The 9,475-nt window shown below is 39.6% G+C and overlaps 2 non-coding genes across 2 annotated transcripts; one reads left to right on the top strand and one right to left on the bottom strand.

Moving 5' to 3' along the window:
* Positions 1–611: 611 nt before the first annotated feature.
* Trnag-ucc (transfer RNA glycine (anticodon UCC)) lies at positions 612–683 on the bottom strand. Its single transcript has one exon. It is a non-coding gene; the product is annotated as a tRNA-Gly (tRNA).
* Positions 684–818: 135 nt separating this feature from the next.
* Positions 819–890, top strand: Trnag-ucc (transfer RNA glycine (anticodon UCC)). Its single transcript has one exon. It is a non-coding gene; the product is annotated as a tRNA-Gly (tRNA).
* The last annotated feature ends 8,585 nt before the right edge of the window (positions 891–9,475 follow it).

The following is a 9,475-nucleotide window of genomic DNA, read 5'->3' as shown; positions in this document are numbered from 1 at the left end:
ATCACCAATCATCCCACTGTTCTGCCGGCACGTCGGGATACCATCACCACCCATCGTGCCGCAGTGTGTACTGGAATTAGCACTCATTAGTACCTAAAATCAATTAAGTAGGTACATTGTACAGTCATGGGCAATATAATGTACCCACTTTAGGACTCTGTCGCACTAACATATTTGACATTTAGTGAGACTTACACTTCAATATGTCAAAAAAGTTAATGTGACATGGTACCGTACTGCTTCAACATTTACTTACATTGTCTTTAGTGTTCAGACTGTTACTCTTTATAGTTTAATGGCACTTAACTCTTTACGACATTAAAAAAACAAAAAAAGAACATCTTTATTCAGTAGGTAACATAGTTACACATGGAATCGTCATTTTTTACATAACGAACGTCTCATCCGCCTAAAACTACTGCAGCTTCTCACAACCTGTATAGCCGAAGAAAAGAAGCTGCAAGAAAAACCTCGGCACAGGACCCTAGACGTTCTTAAATATAAAACATATTTTGCTGCCTAACATCAGTTCCCAAATGAACGATAACATAATAAATTGAACATGACTGAAAGTATCTGAAAGCTAATTAACTCAAGTGACATCTAAAATATGCGTTGGCCGAGAATCGAACTCGGATCAACTGCTTGGAAGGCAACTATGCTGACCATTACACCACCAACGCATGTGACTTAAGAGTTTAAAATTTTACATACTTTCTACAGTTGCAAAGTGTACATTATTTAAACAAGTGTTACATAAACAATATACTAATGATGTACAAGAGAAGTTATCAAAAATATATAAACCCTCAACACATGCGTTGGTGGTGTAATGGTCAGCATAGTTGCCTTCCAAGCAGTTGATCCGAGTTCGATTCTCGGCCAACGCATATTTTTTGTGATTTTTAAAATCGTCTCATACAAAGTCTATAGAAAGATCCCAATCTTGCTATTCCAACCCAGATTTTAATGTAGGATTCTCTATTTCCTTGTAGCTTTCCTTCTATGATGTTTTTAATAAATTCGTCGTGTCTTATTAAGTGTCCAATCATCTTGCCTCTTCTGTCCTCAATAACTCTCAATATTTGCCTCTTTTCCATTACTCTTACTAGAACTTCATCATTAGTAACTCTTTCAGTCCAACTTAATTCTTTCCATCCTCTTCCAACACCACATTTCAAAGGCCTCGAGTCTCTCTGTGTCTATCTAGAGAATAGATATAGTTCACCAATTTACTTTACCTGTCTTATCTCTGCCAGATAGAAGAGAAACCCACATCTTTGCGTTATTATTCCTCATTGTACCTCGGATAGGTAAATGCATGGTATAAAAAAACCAGCCAGGTCTGCATGACAACCGCGCCGCGCGCGACCCGATTTATATTGAGCGCTTCGACCAATAGGCGTTTGACGTGCATCTACGTAGATAGCATTCGTATCGTTTATTGGTCCAAGCGCTCGATATAATTCGCACCGCGCGCGACGCGGTTGTCATGCAGACCCAGCAGGTATACTCAATCCTATGACAAGCCGCTATTGCTAGCCCATTGATGGCGTAAGTGTTACCATTAAATTGGTATCTACAACATTCCAAGGACGTAAATTTCATTATTGAAAATTAAGCGAATTACTAACTTATGTATTTAATTACTTGTCACATAATATATAAAAATAATTAATATAAAAAAATAAATAACAGCCTCCGTGGTCTAGTAGTTAGAGCGTTAGGCTCACGATCTGGAGGTACGGGTTCGATTCCCGATGGGGACATTGTCGAAATCACTTTGTGAGACTGTCCTTTGTTTGGTAAGGACTTTTCAAGCTTGAATCACCTGATTGTCCGAAAAAGTAAGATGATTCCGTGCTTCGGAGGGCACGTTAAGCCGTTGGTCCCGGCTATTAGCCGTAAAAACACCTCCACCAACCCGCATTGGAGCAGCGTGGTGGAGTATGCTCCATACCCCCTCCGGTTGATTGAGGGGAGGCCTGTGCCCAGCAGTGGGACGTATATAGGCTGTTTATGTATATAAAAATAATTAAAACTGTAAGTAAAAATTTCCCTTGCAACGTAATTATAAAAACATTGGCCGTGGATAATTTATTTTTACGAAATGGCAACGCAGGGCGGGATGACGTCAGCTGGGCTAACCTTGAAATGTTAGCTGTCACTTTTGAGCATACCTGGTTTTCTTATACCATGGGTAAATGCTAATAATTAATGCAAACAGTAGCAAAATGAACACAACATCCCATTACGAAGATAAACGGCGTAAATTTATTTCAATTGCGTAATTTTAATTACAGCCTCCGTGGTCTAGTGGTTAGAGCGTCAGGCTCACGATCTGGAGGTGCGGGTTCGATTCCCGATGGGGACATGGTCGAAATCACTTTGTGAGACTGTCTTTGTTTGGTAAGGACTTTTCGGGCTTGAATCACCTGATTGACGAAAAAAGTAAGATGATTCCGTGCCGTGCTGATGATTAGCCGTAAAAACAACTCCACCAACCCGCAGTGGAGCAGCGTGGTGGAGTATGCTCCATACCCCCTCCGCTTGATTGAAGGGAGGCATGTGCCCAGCAGTGGGACGTATATAGGCTGTTCATGTTTATGTAATTACAATTGTATGTTATTTACGCGTGTGTGAGCCTGGATTCATAATCTAAGTTTACCTTTTAAAAGTCAATGTAGGGAGCCGTGGCAACGGCCACCGTGGCCCAGTGGTTGAGTCTTAGGCTCACGATCCGGAGGTCCCGGGTTCAAATCCTGGTGGGGAAATATCACAAAAATTACTTTGTGATCCCTAGTTTGGTTAGTACATTACAGGCTGATCACCTGATTGTCTGATAGAAAAATGATCCGTCCTTCGGAAGGCACGTTAAGCCGTTGGCCCCGGTTACTACTTACTGATGTAAGTTAGTAGTGGTTACATGAGCCATGTCAGGGGCCTTTGGCGGCTCAATAGTAACCCAGCAGGGTTGATAGGGTTGGTAATCCACCTCACAACCCACACGATAGAAGATCGAATATGCATATGAAAGAAAACCTATGCATATTTTAGCATATCTAATGCAATCTTTCAAGCGGCTTGAAGTTTCTAGACATGCACTGTACATTTGGGATTTATGTTCTGAAATTGGGTCGGAGTTGTATGGGGTTGTGGACATGAAATGTCAATTTGCAGGTGTTGTTATTTTAGTACGAGAGCGGACCGTAGCAAGCCTTACCTCATCGACTACCACGATGGGACCAGGGAGGTTAGAAACGCCACATCAAAGCAATTCATCTAAAAAAGCAACATTGCTCTTCGACCCCCTCAGTACGATCTACTCTGAACTGGCTTGCGTGTATGAAACGATTGATGGATGTGGAGGAAGCAGGAGAAATGTGTCAGGATCAAAGCAAATAGGCGTGTGTGTATGTATGTGGACGTCTCAAGACGAAAGTCTTTGACCAGTGCGTGTTGCCAGTGATGACCTACGGCAGTGAGACGTGGCCGCTTACTATGGGTCTCGTGAGGAGGCTCGGTGTCGCTCAGCGGGCAATGGAGAGAGCTATGCTCGGTATTTCCCTGCTCGATCGAATCAGAAATGAGGAGATCCGCAGGAGAACTAAAGTCACCGACATAGCTCGAAGAATTGCAAAGCTGAAGTGGCAGTGGGCAGGACACATAGCGAGGAGAACCGATGGCCGATGGGGCGGAAAGGTTCTGGAGTGGCGACCACGTGTCGGACGACGCTCAGTGGGTAGGCCCGCTACAAGGTGGACCGACGATCTGGTGAAGGTCGCGGGAAGCCGCTGGATGCGGGCAGCGCAGGACCGATCGTCGTGGAGATCCTTGGGGGAGGCCTATGCCCAGCAGTGGGCGTCATTCGGCTGATGATGATGATGTATGTATGTGGAACTAAACTGGATGTATTTTCCAAATGACGATGTAGAACATAATCCTAGTTGTATTGTATCGGCAGAATGCCATATTTTGGCGCAATGCGGGCGCTGGCGGTGCCAAGTACCTTTATTAATTGACTCGTTTTGTAACAAGGTTCAATCCAAGTTACAGCCAATACCTATACGTGTATCGGATATAGCAAGCACAACAACACAATACTTCTTCTTATAGTGTGGGTTGTGAGGTGGAATACCAACCTCATCAACCCCGGTGTCAGGGTTATTATTCAGCCACCAAAGGCCCCTGATATGGCTCATGTAACGATTACTCACTTACATCAGTAAGTAGTAACAGTGACCAACGGCTTAACGTGCCTTACTTACTTTCGGACAATCAGGTGATCAACTAGTCCTAAGCAAACTAGGGATCACAAAGTGAATTTTTGTGATATGTCCCCACCGGGATTCAAACCCGGGGCCTCCGGATCGTGAGACCAACACTCAACCACTGGACCACAGAGGCCGTTGCAAACTGTAGCAGGCCGTACAGTGTGACCTAGAATTTAATACGCCACTCTCCTTTCATGACGGTTACCAGTCATGTTACCCGGATAACGAGAAAATAAATGGTCAAGTGTGAGCTGAATCTATATGCCATAGGGTTCCCTATGACAATAGAATAGAATAGAATAATATTATTACTTAATTTCACTCTTGTCTGCTTTTTATCTTTATCTTTCTTTATTTACTTAAATCTGGTTTGCTTTTATGTCGTATCCTAAATTTTCTTTTTGTATAAGAATAATCCACTTTCTATTTTTATAGATTAAGTGACCATCTTATTAGTAGGTACCTACTTATAATTTGTTTCATGTATGTTCTACCTCTTAGCATAACTGTGTCTGTCTCAATAAGCTCTTAATTGCATTCTATCTGTAAGCACTTTTTTGGCACTCGTTGTCTTTATGTTATGTATTGTTTTTCTTTACTTATTTGTATAAATGACTGTTTTGTGCCAAAATAAATGAAAAAAAAAAGAATAGAAATAGTTTATTATAAAAGGACGCCACACACAAAAAAGACAACAACATCATATCAAATTTCCACTAAAACAATTACAAAAAAGCAAGACGGATGTTTGTCGAAATGATCATAAGGTGGAAATGACAAAGGTCACCTCCCTAGCATTATCCCGTTTTACACAGGGCCCGCTTACCTAACCTAACGATTTGACAAGTCCGGTTTTTTACAGAAGCGACTGCCTGTCTGACCTTCCAACCCGAGAAGGAAAAACCACAGGGAAAACCAGCCCATACAAGTTAGATCACATACCTCCAAAAATGCATTTCTCAGGAATGTGGGTTTCCTCCCGATTTCCTTCACCGCTTAGCACGTGATAATCATTTACGATCTTAACATGAATTCGAAAACAAATTCGACAATCATTGGTTTGTGCCTAGGCTGGATTCGAAATTGCGACCTTAAAGTGAAAGGCAAGCTTTCTACCAATTAGGCTACCACTGAGGCAATTTCTGTTCGACGCGTCCTTGCCGTGGGCGCCTCTTACTTCAGTAGGCCGGAGTGAGATGGTGGCTGAGTTCAGATAGGGACCCAGTCCTACGGGATATAACGTAGAAAAGTAGCATGGATAATGCTACACCGACAACAGCACGGCTCTTAAATAAGCGATGTGACTTTGTTAAGTACGGTCACGAGCATTAATATGTATACACTTTGGTACCATGTCACATTAACTATTTTGACAAATTGAATTGTAAGTCTCACTAAATGTCAAATATGTTAGTGCGACAGAGTCCTAAAGTGGGTATATTATATTGCTCATGACTGTACACTCAAGCCAAACTAATAAAAGCAAGTTAAAATAAAAGCAAAGATTTTTATGTTTCCCGTTTTTCGAATTTCACTACGGAACACTAAAAGGAAGACCACAGATGAAAAATAAACTGAATAGATTTTTAATTTCCGACTCTGGTTGGGTGAAGTTTTTTTCATTCGTGAAATTGTGGTTTATTCGCACTCACGCCCTATATCCCCACTAGGGTAGACGCGTTTATATTAAAACGTATTAAAGTCGTAAGACCGAATGTTCTTTTAACACGTTCATTGTGTATGAACCACATTTGAGGCAAGAATACAATTTATAATTTTAGGCAGATTTATTAATATAACTAATTACATAATTAATTATTTTAAACTAATTTATTAACATGATTATACAATTAATTTTAGCGATTCAAATAAATTATTACGTCATATCATAGCTTTTCTTTTTCGTAATTCTTCCTTCAGACGGAAAACACTCCACGTTGCTCCACATTTTATAGCAATTAATCACGAATTTTAACTGGACAGTGGTGCTAATTCCTGTAGACACCATCAAATTTTATTTTAAATTATACCTGTCATTTTCTTATCCCCCGAAAAGGAAAGGGACGGATGATTGACAGCTGTAAATTTTAAAGTATGAGCGAATGAATGAATAACCCTGGCGAATCATAGTCACGCCGGTATGTCTATTGGGTTAGGTAGAACGCCAAGTCATCAATAAGACAGCCCAGAGCCACTGGGGGTTTAAACGGGGCACATAGAAGCAATTCATGTAAAAATGGAAATGAAAAGAAAAATTGGATACTATAACTAGAACAAGGCCCGGCTAGGGAAGGCCCGTGCCCCAGCAGTGGGGACGTTAATGGGCTGGTGATGGTGATGATAACTGGAACACACAAATGCTACAGAAGTATAACCCTGCTTCCTGAACTAGGAAACCAGTATCTCAGGGAGCAGTATTCGGCAACTACATCTTTTATATCGTCAGTTGAGGCAAACCATTGTTAAACTGAATTTATTTGACAATAAACTGTGGTAAAATAAAAACAAATAAACATGCATTTTTTCTGTTAATTATGTGTGTGTGTGTGTGTGTGTCCGTGCTTGCGCTTGACATCAAATGTCAAATAGCAATATTGCTTTTAGATGAATTGTTTTAATGTGGTCTTTTTAACCCCCGTTCAAAGATCTATGATCTGCTCTCGTGTGGACTGTGACTTGTGAGATCAATGACTGACCTCTTCAACCCTAGTGTCAGGGATATGTTGAATCGTATGAAAACAGGTTATCGGCCCAACTCCAAACAGATAGTTACAATATGCACACAATCCCTCCGTCGGTTGTTACCACGGAATAGAAGAAAGAGGTTGGAAAGGCCCTCACGCGCATTTTTTTTTGAGAAGCACTGTCGCCGGTTCAACCCCACTCACTTTTACTACTACTCCTGCAAACAGATAACTACGATAGCTCTACTGTTTCTGAAATTTTATAGCCACTTTACCAGTAATGTATATTTTATGTGATAAGCTGCAATTTTATCATTACTTTTCGTAAGATGCTGAAATCTAAAGTATTTATTTGATAAATAGCCGATCATACTAACATACTAAGGTTTTCAGCAGGATCTCCTTGCATGATAGTCGATATTGGATTTTTTCCCTGCAGGTTATAATGTACAAGACGACCTTTTAATATGCTATCGCGGAGCTCCGTGAGTTGTAAAGTTTGTGGACGAGTGGAGTGCAAAGTTGAAGTACGGTCACGAGCATTAATATGTACACTTTGGTACCATGTCACATTAACTTTTTTGACAAATTGAACTGTAAGTGTCACTAAATGTCAAATATGTTAGTGCGACAGAGTCCTAAAGTGGGTGCATTATATTGCTCATGACTGTAAGTACTTATAAACTATTTGCTCATACTTGTATGGCGTTTCGCGCTCACTTGGCTCTTTACACAGAAGATATGCAGCGGAATATAAACACCTAGATAATTATTTCGTACCAACGCCAAGGATTCAGAAACCAATTTCCTTTTGATAGCTGTCCCGATTTGTTGTCCTTCTCACTCACTGGACACTTATTAGTGCGAGGGAGATATCAGATATGAGTGACAGACGAGAGGACGAGGAATGATAAGGGTCTTTAAACACGAACATTTAAGTAATTTCCCCTTAAAAATGTTACCAAGAAGAAGGAAAATAAAATATCTAAAGATAAAAGCGTTTGTTACTTTTTGAGCCGTGGTGGTAAGACAGGGAAATGCCGCACAAATTAAAAGTAAATATCCAAAAATATAATATCAGGCTATTCCTAGTTTTTTTTTTTTTGACATGGTTTACTTATTGTATAGAATAAACCGCAAAGGAACCAGTATTAGGCAGCCAAATTCCAGAAATTGTGTTCAATATTGTTTTTTGTTTAAGAACGTCTAGGGCCGAGGTTTTTCTTGCAGCTTTTTTTCCTTAGCTAAAGTTGTGTAGCTGCAGTAGTTTTAGGCGGATGAGACGTACAGCAAATAAAAAAAATTGACGTTTCAAAGTGTTAATGTTACCAACTGAGTAAAGATATTTTTGAGTTTGAATTTGAATTGAACGTATGTCTCATATATCAGTTCAAAATCATAAAGAACTTAATTAAAGCTTTATTTATAAAATTAATATATTTAATGGTGCTAATTCCTGTAAATACCATCTAATTTTATTTTAAGTTATATCTGTCATTTTCTTATCCGCCGAAAAGGAAAGGGACGGGTAATCGACAAGCATAAAATTTATGGAACACACGTCAATTTTAAGCACAAATCTAAACCAACCGTCTAAAAATTTTACGTCAGTCAATAACCCGACACATTAATTTACTCATTCTTCCTAAAATTAAGAGCTGTGAATCATCCGTCCCTTTCCTTTTCGACGGATATGAAAATGACGGATATAACTTAAAATAAAATTAGGCGGTGTCTGCAGGAATCGGGGCCATTATTGTTATAAATTAAGTTTTAAAAATACAATATTCAGGTTAAACGACCGGCAATATAAATAGCTGGACACGCTTTTTTATATTCGCTTCTAGCGTAGAAGATTGAGTAAAAATCGATTACTTTTCAGTGCATAATATAATTAAGATATACTTAAGTGTTGTGGGTTGTGGGTTGATGATGTTGTGGATTGTAAGGTCAACGCCCGACCTCATAAACCCTAGTCAGCAAAAAGCAAAGTATTTTACCAGCAATTCCGTTAAAAGCATATTTTAAATGGAAAATTTCCCTCGACCGACCCGTTCCCTACAATTTAATGAAACCGCAAACACAATGTACTTTAATATAACTACATTACGATACATTCTTCAATAATAAATTGATTGCTTTTCCCACAAAAGCTGAACTGTTTAACAGGGTAAGTGCGAGTTGTGGTTACGTAATGGCGGTTCCGTACGTCAGATACGTATTTTAAATATTTAATTAAGTGTGTATGCATAAGCCTCATTACCGAACAAATTAAAATTCAAAAATATCTTTATTCAGTAGGTAACATAGTTACACTTTGAATCGTCAATTTTTACATAACGAACGTGTCATCCGCCTGAAACTACTGCAGCTTCTCACAACCTGTATAGCCGGGGAAAAGAAGCTGCAAGAAAAACCTCGGCATAGGGCCCTAGACGTTCTTTTAAAAACAAAAAAAAAAACATAAAATATTGTTATAAGTAATTAAGTAATTTAGCTGCCTAATATCAGTTCTCA

This window comes from Pectinophora gossypiella, chromosome 23 (assembly GCF_024362695.1).
Source record: "Pectinophora gossypiella chromosome 23, ilPecGoss1.1, whole genome shotgun sequence".
NCBI lineage: Eukaryota > Metazoa > Arthropoda > Insecta > Lepidoptera > Gelechiidae > Pectinophora > Pectinophora gossypiella.
This window is presented reverse-complemented; position numbering and strand designations above follow the sequence as displayed.